Source organism: Chiloscyllium punctatum, unplaced genomic scaffold, assembly GCF_047496795.1.
Source record: "Chiloscyllium punctatum isolate Juve2018m unplaced genomic scaffold, sChiPun1.3 scaffold_745, whole genome shotgun sequence".
Classification (NCBI taxonomy): Eukaryota; Metazoa; Chordata; class Chondrichthyes; order Orectolobiformes; family Hemiscylliidae; genus Chiloscyllium; species Chiloscyllium punctatum.
Window position 1 is genome coordinate 40,571 of NW_027310479.1, and position 22,647 is coordinate 63,217.

Genomic DNA, 22,647 nt, shown 5'->3' on the forward strand with positions numbered 1-22,647 from the left:
AACTATCTCCCTCTGTAACTCTCTCTCTCTCTATAACTATCTCCCTCTGTAACTCTCTCTCTCTCGATAACTATCTCCCTCTGTAACTCTCTCTCTCTTGATAACTATCTCCCTCTGTAACTCTCTCTCTCTCTATAACTATCTCCCTCTGTAACTCTCTCTCTCTCGATAACTACCTCCCTCTGTAACTCTCTCTCTCTCGATAACTACCTCCCTCTGTAACTCTCTCTCTCTGTAACTCTCTCTCTCTCGATAACTATCTCCCTCTCGATAACTATCTCCCTCTGTAACTCTCTCTCTCTCGATAACTATCTCCCTCTGTAACTCTCTCTCTCTCTCTATATCTATCTCCCTCTGTAACTCTCTCTCTCTATAACTATCTCCCTCTGTAACTCTCTCTCTCTATAACTATCTCCCTCTGTAACTCTCTCTCTCTATAACTCTCTCCCTCTGTAACTCTCTCTCTCTCTCTATAACTATCTCCCTCTGTAACTCTCTCTCTCTCTCTATAACTCTCTCCCTCTGTAACTCTCTCTCTCTCTCTATAACTATCTCCCTCTGTAACTCTCTCCCTCTGTAACTCTCTCTCTCTCTCTCTATAACTTTCTCCCTCTGTAACTCTCTCTCTCTATAACTATCTCCCTCTGTAACTCTCTCCCTCTGTAACTCTCTCTCTCTCGATAACTATCTCCCTCTGTAACTCTCTCTCTCTCTCTATAACTCTCTCCCTCTGTAACTCTCTCTCTCTCTCTATAACTCTCTCCCTCTGTAACTCTCTCCCTCTGTAACTCTCTCTCTCTCTCTCTATAACTTTCTCCCTCTGTAACTCTCTCTCTCTATAACTATCTCCCTCTGTAACTCTCTCCCTCTGTAACTCTCTCTCTCTCTATAACTATCTCCCTCTGTAACTCTCTCTCTCTCGATAACTATCTCGCTCTGTAACTCTCTCTCTCTCTCTATAACTATCTCCCTCTGTAACTCTCTCTCTCTCGATAACTATCTCCCTCTGTAACTCTCTCTCTCTCGATAACTATCTCCCTCTGTAACTCTCTCTCTCTCTATAACTATCTCCCTCTGTAACTCTCTCTCTCTATATAACTATCTCCCTCTGTAACTCTCTCTCTCTATAACTATCTCCCTCTGTAACTCTCTCTCTCTCTATAACTATCTCCCTCTGTAACTCTCTCTCTCTCGATAACTATCTCCCTCTGTAACTCTCTCTCTCTCTCTATATCTATCTCCCTCTGTAACTCTCTCTCTCTATAACTATCTCCCTCTGTAACTCTCTCTCTCTATAACTATCTCCCTCTGTAACTCTCTCTCTCTATATAACTATCTCCCTCTGTAACTCTCTCTCTCTCGATAACTATCTCCCTCTGTAACTCTCTCTCTCTCTCTATATCTATCTCCCTCTGTAACTCTCTCTCTCTATAACTATCTCCCTCTGTAACTCTCTCTCTCTCGATATCTATCTCCCTCTGTAACTCTCTCTCTCTCTATAACTATCTCCCTCTGTAACTCTCTCTCTCTCTATAACTATCTCCCTCTGTAACTCTCTCTCTCTCTCTATAACTATCTCCCTCTGTAACTCTCTCTCTCTATAACTATCTCCCTCTGTAACTCTCTCTCTCTCTATAACTATCTCCCTCTGTAACTCTCTCTCTCTATATCTATCTCCCTCTGTAACTCTCTCTCTCTATAACTATCTCCCTCTGTAACTCTCTCTCTCTCTCGATATCTATCTCCCTCTCTAACTCTCTCTCTCTCTATAACTATCTCCCTCTGTAACTCTCCCTCTCTCTCTATATCTATCTCCCTCTCTAACTCTCTCTCTCTCTATAACTATCTCCCTCTGTAACTCTCTCTCTCTATAACTCTCTCTCTCTGTAACTCTCTCTCTCTCGATAACTATCTCCCTCTGTAACTCTCTCTCTCTCGATATCTATCTCCCTCTCTAACTCTCTCTCTCTCGATAACTATCTCCCTCTGTAACTCTCTCTCTCTCTCTATATCTATCTCCCTCTGTAACTCTCTCTCTCTATAACTATCTCCCTCTGTAACTCTCTCTCTCTCGATATCTATCTCCCTCTGTAACTCTCTCTCTCTCTATAACTATCTCCCTCTCTAACTCTCTCTCTCTCTATAACTATCTCCCTCTGTAACTCTCTCTCTCTCTATAACTATCTCCCTCTGTAACTCTCTCTCTCTATAACTATCTCCCTCTGTAACTCTCTCTCTCTCGATAACTATCTCCCTCTGTAACTCTCTCTCTCTCTATAACTATCTCCCTCTGTAACTCTCTCTCTCTATAACTATCTCCCTCTGTAACTCTCTCTCTCTCTCGATATCTATCTCCCTCTCTAACTCTCTCTCTCTCGATAACTATCTCCCTCTGTAACTCTCTCTCTCTCGATAACTATCTCCCTCTGTAACTCTCTCTCTCTCTATAACTATCTCCCTCTGTAACTCTCTCTCTCTCTATAACTATCTCCCTCTGTAACTCTCTCTCTCTCGATAACTATCTCCCTCTGTAACTCTCTCTCTCTTGATAACTATCTCCCTCTGTAACTCTCTCTCTCTCTATAACTATCTCCCTCTGTAACTCTCTCTCTCTCGATAACTACCTCCCTCTGTAACTCTCTCTCTCTCGATAACTACCTCCCTCTGTAACTCTCTCTCTCTGTAACTCTCTCTCTCTCGATAACTATCTCCCTCTCGATAACTATCTCCCTCTGTAACTCTCGCTCTCTCTATATCTATCTCCCTCTGGAACTCTCTCTCTCTATAACTATCTCCCTCTGTAACTCTCTCTCTCTCTATAACTATCTCCCTCTGTAACTCTCTCTCTCTCGATATCTATCTCCCTCTGTAACTCTCTCTCTCTCGATAACTATCTCCCTCTGTAACTCTCTCTCTCGATAACTATCTCCCTCTCTCTCTCTCTCTCTATACCTATCTCCCTCTGTAACTCTCTCTCTCTATAACTATCTCCCTCTGTAACTCTCTCTCTATAACTATCTCCCTCTGTAACTCTCTCTCTCTATAACTATCTCCCTCTCTAACTCTCCCTCTCTCTATAACTTTCTCCCTCTTTAACTCTCTCTCTCTATATAACTACCTCCCTCTGCAACTCTCTCTCTCTCTCTATATCTATCTCCCTCTGTAACTCTCTCTCTCTATAACTATCTCCCTCTGGAACTCTCTCTCTCTCTCGATATCTATCTCCCTCTCTAACTCTCTCTCTCTCGATAACTATCTCCCTCTGTAACTCTCTCTCTCTCTATAACTATCTCCCTCTGTAACTCTCTCTCTCTCTATAACTATCTCCCTCTTTAACTCTCTCTCTCTCTATAACTATCTCCCTCTGTAACTCTCTCTCTCTCGATATCTATCTCCCTCTGTAACTCTCTCTCTCTATAACTATCTCCCTCTGTAACTCTCTCTCTCTCTCTCTATATCTACCTCCCTCTGTAACTCTCTCTCTCTCTCTATAACTATCTCCCTCTGTAACTCTCTCTCTCTCGATAACTATCTCCCTCTGTAACTCTCTCTCTCTCGATAACTACCTCCCTCTGTAACTCTCTCTATATCTGTAACTCTCTCTCTCTCGATAACTATCTCCCTCTGTAACTCTCTCTCTCTCGATAACTATCTCCCTCTTTAAGTCTCTCTCTCTCGATAACTATCTCCCTCTGTAACTCTCTCTCTCTATAACTATCTCCCTCTGTAACTCTCTCTCTCTCCATAACTATCTCCCTCTGTAGCTCTCTCTCTCTCTCGATAACTACCTCCCTCTGTAACTCTCTCTCTCCCTCTATAACTTTCTCCCTCTTTAACTCTCTCTCTCCCTCTATAACTTTCTCCCTCTGTAACTCTCTCTCTCTCTCTATAACTATCTCCCTCTGTAACTCTCTCTCTCTATAACTATCTCCCTCTCTCTCTCTCTCTCTATAACTACCTCCCTCTGTAACTCTCTCTCTCTTTATATCTACCTCCCTCTGTTACTCTCTCTCTCTCTATAACTATCTCCCTCTGTAACTCTCTCTCTCTCGATATCTACCTCCATCTGTAACTCTCTCTCTCGATAACTATCTCCCTCTGTAACTCTCTCTCTCTCGATAACTATCTCCCTCTGTAACTCTCTCTCTCTCTATAACTATCTCCCTCTGTAACTCTCTCTCTCTATATAACTATCTCCCTCTGTAACTCTCTCTCTCTATAACTATCTCCCTCTGTAACTCTCTCTCTCTCTATAACTATCTCCCTCTGTAACTCTCTCTCTCTCTATAACTATCTCCCTCTGTAACTCTCTCTCTCTCGATAACTATCTCCCTCTGTAACTCTCTCTCTCTCTCTATATCTATCTCCCTCTGTAACTCTCTCTCTCTATAACTATCTCCCTCTGTAACTCTCTCTCTCTATAACTATCTCCCTCTGTAACTCTCTCTCTCTATATAACTATCTCCCTCTGTAACTCTCTCTCTCTCGATAACTATCTCCCTCTGTAACTCTCTCTCTCTCTCTATATCTATCTCCCTCTGTAACTCTCTCTCTCTATAACTATCTCCCTCTGTAACTCTCTCTCTCTCGATATCTATCTCCCTCTGTAACTCTCTCTCTCTCTATAACTATCTCCCTCTGTAACTCTCTCTCTCTCTATAACTATCTCCCTCTGTAACTCTCTCTCTCTATAACTATCTCCCTCTGTAACTCTCTCTCTCTCTATAACTATCTCCCTCTGTAACTCTCTCTCTCTATATCTATCTCCCTCTGTAACTCTCTCTCTCTATAACTATCTCCCTCTGTAACTCTCTCTCTCTCTCGATATCTATCTCCCTCTCTAACTCTCTCTCTCTCTATAACTATCTCCCTCTGTAACTCTCTCTCTCTCTCTATATCTATCTCCCTCTCTAACTCTCTCTCTCTCTATAACTATCTCCCTCTGTAACTCTCTCTCTCTATAACTCTCTCTCTCTGTAACTCTCTCTCTCTCGATAACTATCTCCCTCTGTAACTCTCTCTCTCTCGATATCTATCTCCCTCTCTAACTCTCTCTCTCTCGATAACTATCTCCCTCTGTAACTCTCTCTCTCTCTCTATATCTATCTCCCTCTGTAACTCTCTCTCTCTATAACTATCTCCCTCTGTAACTCTCTCTCTCTCGATATCTATCTCCCTCTGTAACTCTCTCTCTCTCTATAACTATCTCCCTCTGTAACTCTCTCTCTCTCTATAACTATCTCCCTCTGTAACTCTCTCTCTCTATAACTATCTCCCTCTGTAACTCTCTCTCTCTCGATAACTATCTCCCTCTGTAACTCTCTCTCTCTCTATAACTATCTCCCTCTGTAACTCTCTCTCTCTATAACTATCTCCCTCTGTAACTCTCTCTCTCTCTCGATATCTATCTCCCTCTCTAACTCTCTCTCTCTCGATAACTATCTCCCTCTGTAACTCTCTCTCTCTCGATAACTATCTCCCTCTGTAACTCTCTCTCTCTCTATAACTATCTCCCTCTGTAACTCTCTCTCTCTCTATAACTATCTCCCTCTGTAACTCTCTCTCTCTCGATAACTATCTCCCTCTGTAACTCTCTCTCTCTTGATAACTATCTCCCTCTGTAACTCTCTCTCTCTCTCTATAACTATCTCCCTCTGTAACTCTCTCTCTCTCGATAACTACCTCCCTCTGTAACTCTCTCTCTCTCGATAACTACCTCCCTCTGTAACTCTCTCTCTCTGTAACTCTCTCTCTCTCGATAACTATCTCCCTCTCGATAACTATCTCCCTCTGTAACTCTCGCTCTCTCTATATCTATCTCCCTCTGGAACTCTCTCTCTCTATAACTATCTCCCTCTGTAACTCTCTCTCTCTCTATAACTATCTCCCTCTGTAACTCTCTCTCTCTCGATATCTATCTCCCTCTGTAACTCTCTCTCTCTCTCTCTCTATAACTATCTCCCTCTCTAACTCTCTCTCTCTCGATAACTATCTCCCTCTGTAACTCTCTCTCTCTCGATATCTATCTCCCTCTGTAACTCTCTCTCTCTATAACTATCTCCCTCTGTAACTCTCTCTCTCTCGATATCTATCTCCCTCTGTAACTCTCTCTCTCTCTATAACTATCTCCCTCTGTAACTCTCTCTCTCTCTATAACTATCTCCCTCTGTAACTCTCTCTCTCTATAACTATCTCCCTCTGTAACTCTCTCTCTCTCGATAACTATCTCCCTCTGTAACTCTCTCTCTCTCTATAACTATCTCCCTCTGTAACTCTCTCTCTCTATAACTATCTCCCTCTGTAACTCTCTCTCTCTCTCGATATCTATCTCCCTCTCTAACTCTCTCTCTCTCGATAACTATCTCCCTCTGTAACTCTCTCTCTCTCGATAACTATCTCCCTCTGTAACTCTCTCTCTCTCTATAACTATCTCCCTCTGTAACTCTCTCTCTCTCTATAACTATCTCCCTCTGTAACTCTCTCTCTCTCGATAACTATCTCCCTCTGTAACTCTCTCTCTCTTGATAACTATCTCCCTCTGTAACTCTCTCTCTCTCTCTATAACTATCTCCCTCTGTAACTCTCTCTCTCTCGATAACTACCTCCCTCTGTAACTCTCTCTCTCTCGATAACTACCTCCCTCTGTAACTCTCTCTCTCTGTAACTCTCTCTCTCTCGATAACTATCTCCCTCTCGATAACTATCTCCCTCTGTAACTCTCGCTCTCTCTATATCTATCTCCCTCTGGAACTCTCTCTCTCTATAACTATCTCCCTCTGTAACTCTCTCTCTCTCTATAACTATCTCCCTCTGTAACTCTCTCTCTCTCTATACCTATCTCCCTCTGTAACTCTCTCTCTCTATAACTATCTCCCTCTGTAACTCTCTCTCTATAACTATCTCCCTCTGTAACTCTCTCTCTCTATAACTATCTCCCTCTCTAACTCTCCCTCTCTCTATAACTTTCTCCCTCTTTAACTCTCTCTCTCTATATAACTACCTCCCTCTGTAACTCTCTCTCTCTCTCTATATCTATCTCCCTCTGTAACTCTCTCTCTCTATAACTATCTCCCTCTGGAACTCTCTCTCTCTCTCGATATCTATCTCCCTCTCTAACTCTCTCTCTCTCGATAACTATCTCCCTCTGTAACTCTCTCTCTCTCTATAACTATCTCCCTCTGTAACTCTCTCTCTCTCTATAACTATCTCCCTCTTTAACTCTCTCTCTCTCTATAACTATCTCCCTCTGTAACTCTCTCTCTCTCGATATCTATCTCCCTCTGTAACTCTCTCTCTCTATAACTATCTCCCTCTGTAACTCTCTCTCTCTCTCTCTATATCTACCTCCCTCTGTAACTCTCTCTCTCTCTCTATAACTATCTCCCTCTGTAACTCTCTCTCTCTCGATAACTATCTCCCTCTGTAACTCTCTCTCGATAACTACCTCCCTCTGTAACTCTCTCTATATCTGTAACTCTCTCTCTCTCGATAACTATCTCCCTCTGTAACTCTCTCTCTCTCGATAACTATCTCCCTCTTTAAGTCTCTCTCTCTCGATAACTATCTCCCTCTGTAACTCTCTCTCTCTATAACTATCTCCCTCTGTAACTCTCTCTCTCTCCATAACTATCTCCCTCTGTAGCTCTCTCTCTCTCTCGATAACTACCTCCCTCTGTAACTCTCTCTCTCCCTCTATAACTTTCTCCCTCTTTAACTCTCTCTCTCCCTCTATAACTTTCTCCCTCTGTAACTCTCTCTCTCTCTCTATAACTATCTCCCTCTGTAACTCTCTCTCTCTATAACTATCTCCCTCTCTCTCTCTCTCTCTATAACTACCTCCCTCTGTAATTCTCTCTCTCTTTATATCTACCTCCCTCTGTTACTCTCTCTCTCTCTATAACTATCTCCCTCTGTAACTCTCTCTCTTTCGATAACTATCTCCCTCTGTAACTCTCTCTCTCTCGATATCTACCTCCCTCTGTAACTCTCTCTCTCGATAACTATCTCTCTCTGTAACTCTCTCTCTCTCTTTCACTATCTCCCTCTGTAACTCTCTCTCTCTATAACTATCTCCCTCTGTAACTCTCTCTCTCTCTTTCACTATCTCCCTCTGTAACTCTCTCTCTCTCTTTCACTATCTCCCTCTGTAACTCTCTCTCTCGATAACTATCTCCCTCTGTAACTCTCTCTCTCTTGATTACTATCTCCCTCTGTAACTCTCTCTCTCTCTATAACTATCTCCCTCTGTAACTCTCTCTCTCTCGATATCTACCTCCCTCTGTAACTCTCTCTCTCTCTTTCACTATCTCCCTCTGTAACTCTCTCTCTCTATAACTATCTCCCTCTGTAACTCTCTCTCTCTTGATAACTATCTCCCTCTGTAACTCTCTCTCTCTCTCTATAACTATCTCCTTCTGTAACTCTCTCTCTCTCGATAACTACCTCCCTCTGTAACTCTCTCTCTCTCTATAACTATCTCCCTCTGTAACTCTCTCTCTCTCTATATCTATCTCCCTCTGTAACTCTCTCTCTCTATAACTATCTCCCTCTGTAACTCTCTCTCTCTCTATATCTATCTCCCTCTGTAACTCTCTCTCTCTATAACTATCTCACTCTGTAACTCTCTCTCTATAACTATCTCCCTCTCTAACTCTCTCTCTCTATAACTTTCTCCCTCTTTAACTCTCTCTCTCTATATAACTACCTCCCTCTGTAACTCTCTCTCTCTCTCAATAACTATCTCCCTCTGTAACTCTCTCTCTCTCGATAACTAACTCCCTCTGTAACTCTCTCTCTCTCTATAACTATCTCCCTCTGTAACTCTCTCTCTCTCTCGATAACTACCTCCCTCTGTAACTCTCTCTCTCTGTAACTCTCTCTCTCTCGATAACTATCTCCCTCTGTAACTCTCTCTCTCTCGATAACTATCTCCCTCTCTAACTCTCTCTCTCTCTATAACTATCTCCCTCTGTAACTCTCTCTCTCTCTCTATAACTATCTCCCTCTGTAACTCTCTCTCTCTCTCTATAACTATCTCCCTCTCTAACTCTCTCTCTCTCGATATCTATATCCCTCTGTAACTCTCTCTCTCTCTATAACTATCTCCCTCTGTAACTCTCTCTCTCTCGATAACTATCTCCCTCTGTAACTCTCTTTCTCGATAACTATCTCCCTCTCTCTCTCTCTCTCTCTCTATAACTATCTCCCTCTGTAACTCTCTCTCTTAATAACTATCTCCCTCTGTAACTATCTCTCTATAACTATCTCCCTCTCTAACTCTCTCTCTCTATATAACTACCTCCCTCTGTAACTCTCTCTCTCTCTCGATAACTATCTCCCTCTGTAACTCTCTCTCTCTCTATAACTATCTCCCTCTGTAACTCTCTCTCTCTCGATAACTACCTCCCTCTGTAACTCTCTCTCTCTGTAACTCTCTCTCTCTCGATAACTATCTCCCTCTGTAACTCTCTCTCTCTCGATAACTATCTCCCTCTGTAACTCTCTCTCTCTCTTTCACTATCACCCTCTGTAACTCTCTCTCTCTATAACTATCTCCCTCTGTAACTCTCTCTCTCTCGATAACTATCTCCCTCTCTAACTCTCTCTCTCTCTATAACTATCTCCCTCTGTAACTCTCTCTCTCTCTCTATAACTATCTCCCTCTGTAACTCTCTCTCTCTCCATAACTATCTCCCTCTGTAGCTCTCTCTCTCTCTCGATAACTACCTCCCTCTGTAACTCTCTCTCTCCCTCTATAACTTTCTCCCTCTTTAACTCTCTCTCTCCCTCTATAACTTTCTCCCTCTGTAACTCTCTCTCTCTCTCTATAACTATCTCCCTCTGTAACTCTCTCTCTCTATAACTATCTCCCTCTCTCTCTCTCTCTCTCGATAACTATCTCCCTCTGTAACTCTCTCTCTCTCTCTATAACTATCTCCCTCTGTAACTCTCTCTCTCTCTATAACTATCTCCCTCTGTAACTCTCTCTCTTTCGATAACTATCTCCCTCTGTAACTCTCTCTCTCTCGATATCTACCTCCCTCTGTAACTCTCTCTCTCGATAACTATCTCCCTCTGTAACTCTCTCTCTTTCGATAACTATCTCCCTCTCTAACTCTCTCTCTCTCTATAACTATCTCCCTCTGTAACTCTCTCTCTCTCGATAACTATCTCCCTCTCTAACTCTCTCTCTCTCTATAACTATCTCCCTCTGTAGCTCTCTCTCTCTCTCGATAACTACCTCCCTCTGTAACTCTCTCTCTCCCTCTATAACTTTCTCCCTCTTTAACTCTCTCTCTCCCTCTATAACTTTCTCCCTCTGTAACTCTCTCTCTCTATAACTATCTCCCTCTGTAACTCTCTCTCTCGATAACTATCTCCCTCTGTAACTCTCTCTCCCTCTATAACTATCTCCCTCTGTAACTCTCTCTCTCTCTATAACTATCTCCCTCTGTAACTCTCTCTCTCTCGATAACTATCTCCCTCTGTAACTCTCTCTCTCTCTCTCTCTATAACTATCTCCCTCTCTAACTCTCTCTCTCTCGATAACTATCTCCCTCTGTAACTCTCTCTCTCGATAACTATCTCCCTCTGTAACTCTCTCTCTTTCGATAACTATCTCCCTCTGTAACTCTCTCTCTCTCTCTCTCTATAACTATCTCCCTCTCTAACTCTCTCTCTCTCGATAACTATCTCCCTCTGTAACTCTCTCTCTCTATAACTATCTCCCTCTGTAACTCTCTCTCTCTATAACTATCTCCCTCTCTAACTCTCTCTCTCTCGATATCTATCTCCCTCTGTAACTCTCTCTCTCTATAACTATCTCCCTCTGTAACTCTCTCTCTCTATAACTATCTCCCTCTCTAACTCTCTCTCTCTCTATAACTATCTCCCTCTGTAACTCTCTCTCTCTCGATAACTATCTCCCTCTGTAACTCTCTCTCTCTCTCTCTATATCTATCTCCCTCTCTAACTCTCTCTCTCTATAACTATCTCCCTCTGTAACTCTCTCTCTCTATAACTCTCTCTCTCTGTAACTCTCTCTCTCTCGATAACTATCTCCCTCTGTAACTCTCTCTCTCTATAACTATCTCCCTCTGTAACTCTCTCTCTCTATAACTCTCTCTCTCTGTAACTCTCTCTCTCTCGATAACTATCTCCCTCTGTAACTCTCTCTCTCTCGATATCTATCTCCCTCTGTAACTCTCTCTCTCTATAACTATCTCCCTCTGTAACTCTCTCTCTCTATAACTCTCTCTCTCTGTAACTCTCTCTCTCTCGATAACTATCTCCCTCTGTAACTCTCTCTCTCTCGATATCTATCTCCCTCTCTAACTCTCTCTCTCTCGATAACTATCTCCCTCTGTAACTCTCTCTCTCTCTCTATATCTATCTCCCTCTGTAACTCTCTCTCTCTATAACTATCTCCCTCTGTAACTCTCTCTCTCTCGATATCTATCTCCCTCTGTAACTCTCTCTCTCTCTATAACTATCTCCCTCTGTAACTCTCTCTCTCTCTATAACTATCTCCCTCTGTAACTCTCTCTCTCTATAACTATCTCCCTCTGTAACTCTCTCTCTCTCGATAACTATCTCCCTCTGTAACTCTCTCTCTCTCTATAACTATCTCCCTCTGTAACTCTCTCTCTCTATAACTATCTCCCTCTGTAACTCTCTCTCTCTCTCGATATCTATCTCCCTCTCTAACTCTCTCTCTCTCGATAACTATCTCCCTCTGTAACTCTCTCTCTCTCGATAACTATCTCCCTCTGTAACTCTCTCTCTCTCTATAACTATCTCCCTCTGTAACTCTCTCACTCTCTATAACTATCTCCCTCTGTAACTCTCTCTCTCTCGATAACTATCTCCCTCTGTAACTCTCTCTCTCTTGATAACTATCTCCCTCTGTAACTCTCTCTCTCTCTCTATAACTATCTCCCTCTGTAACTCTCTCTCTCTCGATAACTACCTCCCTCTGTAACTCTCTCTCTCTCGATAACTACCTCCCTCTGTAACTCTCTCTCTTTGTAACTCTCTCTCTCTCGATAACTATCTCCCTCTGTAACTCTCGCTCTCTCTATATCTATCTCCCTCTGGAACTCTCTCTCTCTATAACTATCTCCCTCTGTAACTCTCTCTCTCTCTCTATAACTATCTCCTTCTGTAACTCTCTCTCTCTCGATATCTACCTCCCTCTGTAACTCTCTCTCTCGATAACTATCTCCCTCTGTAACTCTCTCTCTTTCGATAACTATCTCCCTCTCTAACTCTCTCTCTCTCTATAACTATCTCCCTCTGTAACTCTCTCTCTCTCGATAACTATCTCCCTCTCTAACTCTCTCTCTCTCTATAACTATCTCCCTCTGTAGCTCTCTCTCTCTCTCTCGATAACTACCTCCCTCTGTAACTCTCTCTCTCCCTCTATAACTTTCTCCCTCTTTAACTCTCTCTCTCCCTCTATAACTTTCTCCCTCTGTAACTCTCTCTCTCTCTCTATAACTATCTCCCTCTGTAACTCTCTCTCTCTATAACTATCTCCCTCTGTAACTCTCTCTCTCGATAACTATCTCCCTCTGTAACTCTCTCTCCCTCTATAACTATCTCCCTCTGTAACTCTCTCTCTCTCTATAACTATCTCCCTCTGTAACTCTCTCTCTCTCGATAACTATCTCCCTCTGTAACTCTCTCTCTCTCTCTCTCTATAACTATCTCCCTCTCTAACTCTCTCTCTCTCGATAACTATCTCCCTCTGTAACTCTCTCTCTCTCGATATCTATCTCCCTCTGTAACTCTCTCTCTCTATAACTATCTCCCTCTGTAACTCTCTCTCTCTATAACTATCTCCCTCTCTAACTCTCTCTCTCTCTATAACTATCTCCCTCTGTAACTCTCTCTCTCTCTATAACTATCTCCCTCTCTAACTCTCTCTCTCTATAACTATCTCCCTCTGTAACTCTCTCTGTCTCTCTCTATAACTATCTCCCTCTCTAACTCTCTCTCTCTCTATAACTATCTCCCTCTCTCACTCTCTCTCTCTCTATAACTATCTCCCTCTGTAACTCTCTCTCTCTCTCTCTATAACTATCTCCCTCTGTAACTCTCTCTCTCGATAACTACCTCCCTCTGTAACTCTCTCTCTCTCCATAACTACCTCCTTCTGTAACTCTCTCTCTCTCCATAACTATCTCCCTCTGTAACTCTCTCTCTCTCGATAACTACCTCCCTCTGTAACTCTCTCTCTCTCGATAACTACCTCCCTCTGTAACTCTCTCTCTCCCTCTATAACTTTCTCCCTCTTTAACTCTCTCTCTCCCTCTATAACTTTCTCCCTCTTTAACTCTCTCTCTCGATAACTATCTCCCTCTGTAACTCTCTTCTCTTGATAACTATCTCCCTCTGTAACTCTCTCTCTCTCTCTCTCGATAACTATCTCCCTCTCTAACTCTCTCTCTCTCGATAACTATCTCCCTCTGTAACTCTCTCTCTCTCTCTCTCTCGATAACTATCTCCCTCTGTAACTCTCTCTCTCTCTCTATAACTATCTCCCTCTGTAACTCTCTCTCTCTCTATAACTATCTCCCTCTGTAACTCTCTCCCTCTGTAACTCTCTCTCTCTCGATAACTATCTCCCTCTGTAACTCTCTCTCTCTCTCTATAACTATCTCCCTCTTTAACTCTCTCTCTCGATAACTATCTCCCTCTGTAACTCTCTCTCTCTCGATAACTATCTCCCTCTGTAACTCTCTCTCTCTCTCTATAACTATCTCCCTCTGTAACTCTCTCTCTCTCGATAACTATCTCCCTCTGTAACTCTCTCTCTCTCTCTATAACTATCTCCCTCTGTAACTCTCTCCCTCTGTAACTCTCTCTCTCTCTATATCTATCTCCCTCTGTAACTCTCTCTCTCTCTCTCTAACTATCTCCCTCTTTAACTCTCTCTCTCGATAACTATCTCCCTCTGTAACTCTCTCTCTCTCTATAACTATCTCCCTCTGTAACTCTCTCTCTCTTGATAACTATCTCCCTCTGTAACTCTCTCTCTCTCTCTCTCTCTATAACTATCTCCCTCTGTAACTCTCTCTCTCTCTATAACTACCTCCCTCTGTAACTCTCTCTCTCGATAACTATCTCCCTCTGTAACTCTCTCTCTCTATAACTATCTCCCTCTGTAACTCTCTCTCTCTCTATAACTATCTCCCTCTGTAACTCTCTCTCTCTCTCTATATCTATCTCCCTCTGTAACTCTCTCTCTCTATATCTATCTCCCTCTGTAACTCTCTCTCTCTCTCTATAACTATCTCCCTCTGTAACTCTCTCTCTCTCTCTAACTATCTCCCTCTGTAACTCTCTCTCTCCCCCCCCTCCCCCGCCCTTTCCTGGTCTGTGTTACAAACCCGCTGCCGCCTCCTCTCAATGACCGACATTCACTGTCGCTAATCTTTTTCGGTTCCTGAGGGAGACTTTGTCATCCACTTTTTCTATTTTTCATTCGGATTCCTCTTCCCTTTTGTGTAACACTCTCTGGGCCCCTCTTGGACCCTCTCTCAATCCTCCAGCTCATTACCAAGTATTTTTATCCGACACGTCCTTCGATGCGCTACAATCTCATCAACTTGCGTTAATTGATGTTTCTCCAGGGGTCTGTGCCTCAGAGTCATACGTTTCTGATGTACGTACTCTGATATTTCTTAAAATGCCTGTCGCCTCTTGTCTCATGTCGAATATTTTGGTGTGTTTTCCCAATCCGTCTTTGCCCAGTTTCCCCCCTCGCACCTTCATAATTGCCCTTCAACTGCTTTGAGAACCTGCATCAAAAGCTGAACAATTTTGCGTGCAGATGTCTGTTTTATCACAGCACGTTCCTGCGCAGTACAGGCCCTTCAGCCCCTCCATGTTCTGCTGTGCTGACCAATCTGAAGCCCCTCTCTCCTACCCTATTCCATTCTCCTCCATGTGCCTACCCAATGCCCATTTAAATGCCCCCTAAAGTTGGCGAGTCTACTCCTGTTACAGACAGTGCGTTCCACACCCCCCTCCTACTCTCTGAGTAAAGAAACTCCCTCTGCCATCTGTCCTGTATCTATCACCCCCTCAATTTAAAGCTGTGTCCCTGGTGCTAGCCATCACCATCCGAGGGAAAAGCCTCTCCCTGTCCACCCTATCGAACCCTCGGATTATCTTATACCTCTCAGTTAAGTCACCTCTCAACCTCCTTCTCTCTAACGGAAACAGCCTCAAGTCCCTCAGCCTTTCCCCATAAGACCTTCCCTCCATAACCAGGCAACATCCCGGGAAATCCCCTCTGAACCCTTTTCCAAAGCTTCCACATCCTTCCTACCATGCGGTGACCAGAACTGTACACAATCCTCCCCAAGTGCGGCCGCACCAGAGTTTTGTACAGCTGCAGCATGAGCCCGTGGCTCCGAAACTCAATCCCTCTCCCAATAAACGCTAACACACCGTACGCCTTCTTAACAATCGATCGACCTGGGTGGCAACTTTCAGGGATCTATGGACACAGACGTATCCCAGCTCAGCCAGGAATCTTCCCAATGAGGACAGGGCTATGCATTCCTGACGCGGAGTACTCCAACCTGGGACGCTCATTCCCAAAGGTGGTTTCACAAGGAAGGTGAAACTTGAAAGGGCTCAGAAAAGGAGGTTGCCAGGATGGGAGGGTCGGAGCTACAGGGAGAGGCTGGAGAGGCCGGGGGCTGTTTTCCCTGGAGGGTCGGGGGCTGAGGGGTGACCTTATAGAGGTTTATAAAATCATGGGGGGGGGGGCATGGATAGGGTAAATAGACAAGGTCTTTTCCCCCTGGGGTGGGGGGAGTCCAGAACTAGAGGGTTATAAAATCATGGGGGGGGGGGGGCATGGAGAGGGTAAATAGACAAGGTCTTTTCCCCCTGGGGTGGGGGAGCCCAGAACTAGAGGTTTATAAAATCATGGGGGGGGGGCATGGATAGGGTAAATAGACAAGGTCTTTTCCCCCTGGGGTGGGGGGAGTCCAGAACTAGAGGGTTATAAAATCATGGAGGGGACATGGATAGGGTAAATAGACAAGGTCTTTTCCCCCTGGGGTGGGGGAGCCCAGAACTAGAGGGTTATAAAATCATGGGGGGGGGGGCATGGATAGGGTAAATAGACAAGTTTAGGGTGGATTGGCCGTGCCAAATTGTCCCCGTAGTGCCCAGGGATGTGCAGGTTAGGGTGGATTGGCCCGTGCTAAATTGTCCCCGTCGTGCCCAGGGATGTACAGGTTAGGGTGGATTGGCCGTGCTAAATTGTCCCCGTAGTGCCCAGGGATGTACAGGTTAGGGTGGATTGGTCTGTGCTATATTGTCCCCGTAGTGCCCAGGGATGTGCAGGTTAGGGTGGATTGGCCGTGCTAAATTGTCCCCGTAGTGCCCAGGGATGTACAGGTTAGGGTGGATTGGCCATGCTAAATTGTCCCCGTAGTGCCCAGGGATGTGCAGGTTAGGGTGGATTGGCTGTGCTAAATTGTCCCCGTAGTGCCCAGGGATGTGCAGGTTAGGGTGGATTGGCCGTGCTAAATTGTCCCCGTAGTGCCCAGGGATGTGCAGGTTAGGGTGGATTGGCCGTGCTAAATTGTCCCCGTAGTGCCCAGGGATGTGCAGGTTAGGGTGGATATCGCGAAACAGAATGAGAAAGAGAAAGGGTGAGAGAGACAGACAGAAATAACGAGAGAGAGATAGAGAGAGAGGGAGAGGGAGAGGGAGAGAGACAGAGGGGAGAGAGAGAGACAGAAATAAAGAGAGAGAGAGAAAGAGAGAAATAGAGAAAGAGAGAGGGAGAGTGAGAGATAGAGAAAGAGAGAGGGGGAGAGAGAGAGGGAGAGAGAGACAGAAATAAAGAGAGAGAGATAGAGACAGAGAAAGAGATAGAGAGAGAGGGAGAGGGAGAGAGACAGAGGGGAGAGAGAGAGACAGAAATAAAGAGAGAGAGAGAAAGAGAGAAATAGAGAAAGAGAGAGGGAGAGTGAGAGATAGAGAAAGAGAGAGGGGGAGAGAGAGAGGGAGAGAGAGACAGAAATAAAGAGAGAGAGATAGAGACAGAGAAAGAGATAGAGAGAGAGGGAGAGGGAGAGAGAGAGAGGGAGAGAGAGAGAGAGACAGAAATAAAGAGAGATAGAGAAAGAGATAGAGAGAAAGAGAGACAGAAAAAGAGGAAGAGAAAGAGACAGAGAAAGAGAAAGAGAAAGAGAGAGAAAAAAGAGAGGGAGAGAAAGAGAGAGAAATAGAGGAAGAGATAGAGAAAGAGAAAAGGAGAGAGAGAGATAGAGAGACTCAGAAAGAGAGAGAGAGAGAGAAAGAAAGAAAGAAAGAAAGAGAAAGGGAGGGAGAGCCCGGTGGAGGTTCACCCGATTAATCCCTGGGCCCGGACTAACAAATCCCAGCCCAGGCTCCAGTCACCCTGACAATGCCTTAGGCCCCTACAGGAGCCTGGGGCTTTCCTGAGCGTCACTGGCCGAGGCCTGGTCAGGGCTCATGGGGTGGGGTTCGGGGGCGGTGTTGGGGGTTCGGGGGCGGGTGGGGGGAGGGGGGGGGGGGGTAGGAGAGGTTGTGGTAGTTATCGCCGTCATCGCCTCCTTACCCTCGATGGACGCCCTCTTCGGCAAGACGGTCACCGCTCCCTCGGCCACCTCCTCCTGGTGCAGGACCGGCGAGGCCTTGGCCCCCCAGCTGTCCGAGCCCACCCACAGGAAGTGGCCAGTCAGGTTGGCCATGTTGGCTGCTTGCAGCACCCTCCTGAGAGAGACGGGGCAAGGGGGGGTGGGGGGGGGGGGGCGAGACAGGGAGGCAGAGGTTAGAACCGGAGAGGGTGAGAAAATAGTGAGGCTGAGGGGGTGTTGGGGAGGAGGGGGGGCGGGGTGGGAGGAGGAGAAGGCGAGGGGCGCATAGACCTGACCCGCCTCTCCCCCCCCCCCCCACCCCTCCCCCACCCCCTCAAGGGTGACGCACTACCCAAGGGCCACCCCTCATCGCCCGCCCCAGGTGATGCACCACGCGGTCGATCAGTTCAGGGGAGATGTGAGCTCCCTCAAGAAGGGTGGGGGGGGGGGCGTTGGAGGCGCAGATGGTGGGATGTGACGTGGGGAAGTGGAGCTGAACGGGGGAGTTGGACATGTTGGAGAAGTGGGTCCAGAAGGGGTGGGGGAGGGGCGGGGATGTTGAGGAGGGAGAGGGGGCGGAGAAGGTGGGGTGAGGGAAATGGGGATGCGGGAGGAAGGGGTCGAGGTGAGGGTTGGGACATACTTGAGTGGGTGGAGGGTGGGTAGTGGAGGAGGACGTTGGGGTAGTTGAGGTGGGGATGAGGGTAGTTGAGGTGGGGGGTGAGGGTAGTTGAGGTGGGGGTGAGGGTAGTTGAGGTAGGGGTGAGGGGTAAGTTGAGGTGAGGGTGAGGGTAGTTGAGGTGAGGGTGAGGGTAGTTGAGGTGGGGATGAGGGTAGTTGAGGTGGGGATGAGGGTAGTTGAGGTGAGGGTGAGGGTAGTTGAGGTGGGGGTGAGGGTAGTTGAGGTGGGGGGTGAGGGTAGTTGAGGTGGGGGATGAGGGTAATTGAGGTGGGGGTGAGGGTAGTTGAGGTGAGGGTGAGGGTAGTTGAGGTGAGGGTGAGGGTAATTGAGGTGGGGATGAGGGTAATTGAGGTGAGGGTGATGGTAGTTGAGGTGAGGGTGAGGGTAGTTGAGGTGAGGGTGAGGGTAATTGAGGTGGGGGTGAGGGTAGTTGAGGTGGGGATGAGGGTAGTTGAGGTGAGGGTGAGGGTAGTGGAGGTGAGGGTGAGGGTAATTGAGGTGGGGGATGAGGGTAATTGAGGTGGGGATGAGGGGAGTTGAGGTGGGGGTGAGGGTAGTTGAGGAGGGGGTGAGGGTAGTTGAGGTGAGGGTGAGGGTAGTTGAGGTGGGGGTGAGGGTAGTTGAGGTGAGGGTGAGGGTAGTTGAGGTGGGGTTGAGGGTAGTTGAGGTGGGGGGTGAGGGTAGTTGAGGTGGGGGTGAGGGTAGTTGAGGTGGGGGGTGAGGGTAGTGAGGTGAGGGTGAGGTTAGATGAGGTGAGGGTGAGGGTAGTTGTGGTGAGGATGAGGGTTGTTGAGGTGAGGATGAGGGTAGTTGAGGTGAGGGTGGAGGGTAGTTGAGGTGGGGGTGAGGGTAGTTGAGGTGAGGGTGAGGGTAGTTGAGGTGGGGGTGAGGGTAGTTGAGGTGAGGGTGAGGGTAGTTGAGGTGGGGGGTGATGGTAGTTGAGGTGAGGGTGAGGGTAGTTGAGGTGAGGGTGATGGTAGTTGAGGTGGGGGTGATGGTAGTTGAGGTGGGGGTGTGGGTAGTTGAGGTAAGGGTGAGGGTGAGGGTTGTGAGGTGAGGGTGATGGTAGTTTGAGGTGGGGGGTGATGGTAATTGAGGTGGGGGTGAGGGTAGTTGAGGTGAGGGTGAGGGTGAGGGTAGATGAGGTGAGGGTGATGGTAGTTGAGGTGGGGGGTGAGGGTAGTTGAGGTGGGGGGTGAGGGTAGTGAGGTGGGGGTGAGGGTTGTTGAGGTGGGGGATGTGGGTAGTTGAGGTGAGGGTGATGGTAGTTGAGGTGGGGGTGAGGGGTAGTTGAGGTGTGGGTGAGGGTAGTTGAGGGGTGGGGGTGAGGGTTGTTGTGGGTGAGGGGTGAGGGGTAGTTGAGGTGGGGGGTGAGGGTAGTTGAGGTGGGGGTGAGGGTAGTGAGGGTGGGGGTGAGGGTGTTAGGTGAGGGTGAGGGTGGTTGAGGTGAGGGTGAGGGTGTGGGTAGTGAGGGTGAGGGTGAGGGTTGTGAGGTGGGGGGGTGAGGGTGTGAGGTGTGGGTGAGGGGTAGTTGAGGTGAGGGTGAGGGTAGTTGAGGTGAGGGTGAGGGTAATTGAGCTGAGGGTGAGGGTAGTTGAGGTGAGGGTGAGTGTAATTGAGCTGAGGGTGAGGGTAGTTGAGGGTGAGGGGTGAGGGTAGTTGAGGTGGGTGAGGGTGAGGGTAGTTGAGGTGGGAGGTAGTTGAGGTGAGGGGTGAGGGTAGTTGAGGTGAGGGTGAGGGTAGTTGAGGTGGGGATGAGGGTAGTTGAGGTGAGGGTGAGGGTAGTTGAGGTGGGGGTGAGGGTTGTTGAGGTGGGGGTGAGGGTAGTTGAGGTGGGGGTGAGGGTAGTTAAGGTGAGGGTGAGGGGTAGTTGAGGTGGGGTTGAGGGTAGTTGAGGTGAGGGGTGAGGGTAGTTGAGGTGGGGGTGAGGGTAGTTGAGGTGAGGGTGAGGGTAGTTGAGGTGGGGGATGAGGGTAATTGAGGTGGGGGTGAGGGTAGTTGAGGTGAGGGGTGAGGGTAGTTGAGGTGGGGGGTGAGGGTAATTGAGGTGGGGATGTGGGTAGTTGAGGTGGGGGGTGTGGGTAGTTGAGGTGGGGGTGAGGGTGTTGAGGTGGGGGTGAGGGTAGTTGAGGTGAGGGTGAGGGTAGTTGAGGTGGGGGGGTGAGGGTAGTTGAGGGTGAGGGTGAGGGTAGTTGAGGTGGGGGTGGGGGTAGTTGTGGGTGAGGGTGAGGGTAGTTGAGGTGAGGGTGAGGGTATTGAGCTGAGGGGTGAGGGTAGTTGAGGTGAGGGTGAGGGTAGTTGAGGTTGAGGTGAGGGTAGTTGAGGTGGGGAGCGTAGTTGAGGTGAGGGGTGAGGGTAGTTGAGGTGAGGGTGAGGGTAGTTGAGGTGGGGGCGAGGGTAGTTGAGGTGAGGATGAGGGTAGTTGAGGTGGGGGCGAGGGTAGTTGAGGTTGAGGTGAGGGTTGTTGAGGTGAGGGTGAGGGTAGTTGAGGTGGGGGGATGAGGGTAGGTTGGTGGGTGGAGGGGGGTGAGGGTAGTTGAGGTGGGGGGTGAGGGTAGTTGAGGTGGGGGTGAGGGTAGTTGAGGTGAGGGTGAGGGTAGTTGAGGTGGGGGTGAGGGTTGTTGAGGTGAGGGTGAGGGTAGTTGAGGTGGGGGGTGAGGGGTAGTTGAGGTGGGGGTGAGGGTAGTTGAGGTGAGGGTGTGGGTGGGTGGGGGGGTGGAGGGGAGGTGAGGTGGGTGAGGGGGGGTTGAGGTGGGGGGGGGGGGGGTGAGGGGGTGGGGAGGTGGGGGGTGGGAGGGTTGTTGAGGTGAGGGTGAGGGTAGTTGAGGTGGGGGTGAGGGTAGTGAGGTGAGGGTGAGGGTAGTGAGGTGGGGGTGAGGGTAGTTGAGGTGGGGGTGAGGGTAGTTGAGGTGGTGGTGAGGGTAGTTGGGGGTGAGGGTAGTTGAGGTGGTGGTGAGGGTAGTTAAGGTGAGGGTGAGGTAGTGGGTGGGGATGAGGGTAGTTGAGGTGGGGTGGGGTAGTTGAGGTGAGGGTGAGGGTAGTTGAGGTGGGGATGAGGGTAGTTGAGGTGAGGGTGAGGGTAGTTTGAGGTGGGGGTGAGGTTGTTGAGGTGGGGGTGAGGGTAGTTGAGGTGGGGGTGAGGGTAGTTAAGGTGAGGGGTGAGGGTAGTTGAGGGTGGGGATGAGGGTAGTTGAGGTGAGGGTGAGGGTAGTTGAGGTGGGGGGTGAGGGTAGTTGAGGTGAGGGTGAGGGTAGTTGAGGTGGGGATGAGGGTAATTGAGGTGGGGGTGAGGGTAGTTGAGGTGAGGGTGAGGGTAGTTGAGGGTGGGGGGTGAGGGTAATTGAGGTGGGGATGAGGGTAGTTGAGGTGGGGGTGAGGGTAGTTGAGGTGGGGGTGAGGGTAGTTGAGGTGGGGGTGAGGGTAGTTGAGGTGAGGGTGAGGGTAGTTGAGGTGAGGGTGAGGGTAGTTGAGGTGGGGGTGAGGGTAGTTGAGGTGGGGGTGAGGGTAGTTGAGGGTGAGGGTGAGGGTAGTTGAGGTGGGGGTGAGGGTAGTTGAGGTGAGGGTGAGGGTAGTTGAGGTGGGGGTGAGGGTAGTTGAGGTGGGGGTGAGGGTAGTTGAGGTGAGGGTGAGGGTAGTTGAGGTGGGGTGAGGGTAGTTGAGGTGAGGGTGAGGGTAGTTGAGGTGGGGGTGAGGGTAGTTGAGGTGAGGGTGAGGGTAGTTGAGGTGGGGGTGAGGGTAGTTGAGGTGATGATGAGGGTAGTTGAGGTAGTTGTTGATGTCGCCCCTTGCCCCTTGCTCTTGCCCTGCACCCCATGACCCTTGTCTCCCATCCCAAGACCCAGGCCCCTCGCCCCTCGCCCCTCGCCCCCTGCCCCCCTTGACCCTTGCCCCATGCCGAACGCCCCTTTCCCCCTTGCCCCCTGCCCCCTTGCCCCTTGTCCCCTCGCCCCCTGCCCTTGTCCCCTCGCCCCCTGCCCCCCTTGCCCCCTCACCCCCTGCCACCTCACCCCCTGCCCCCTCCCCCCCCCCCACCCCGCCCCCCCCCCCCCCCCCCCGCCCCCCCCACTCACCGGATATCGTCCTCGTTGGCGAAGATGATGATCCCGCGGGCGTTGGGCGTCTCCATCAGTCGGTGGATGATCTTGTCGAATTCGCCTGGTTTGGGCTCCCGGGGGATTTCAGAGACTGGGCGATGCAGACGCCCCCTGAGGGGGCAGAGGGGAGAGGGCAAGGGTGGGGGGGGTGGGGGGGGTGGGGGGTTGGGGGGGGTGGGGGGGGTTGGGGAGGGGGGTGGTATTTGTTGGGGAGGGGGGCGGGGGGGGTGGAAGGAAA

At 48.3% G+C, this 22,647-nt stretch overlaps 1 pseudogene; it reads right to left on the reverse strand.

Annotated features, from left to right (window-relative positions):
- LOC140473844 (metabotropic glutamate receptor 6-like) overlaps positions 1-22,647 on the reverse strand; it is a 72,148-nt pseudogene that overhangs the window by 37,975 nt on the left and 11,526 nt on the right.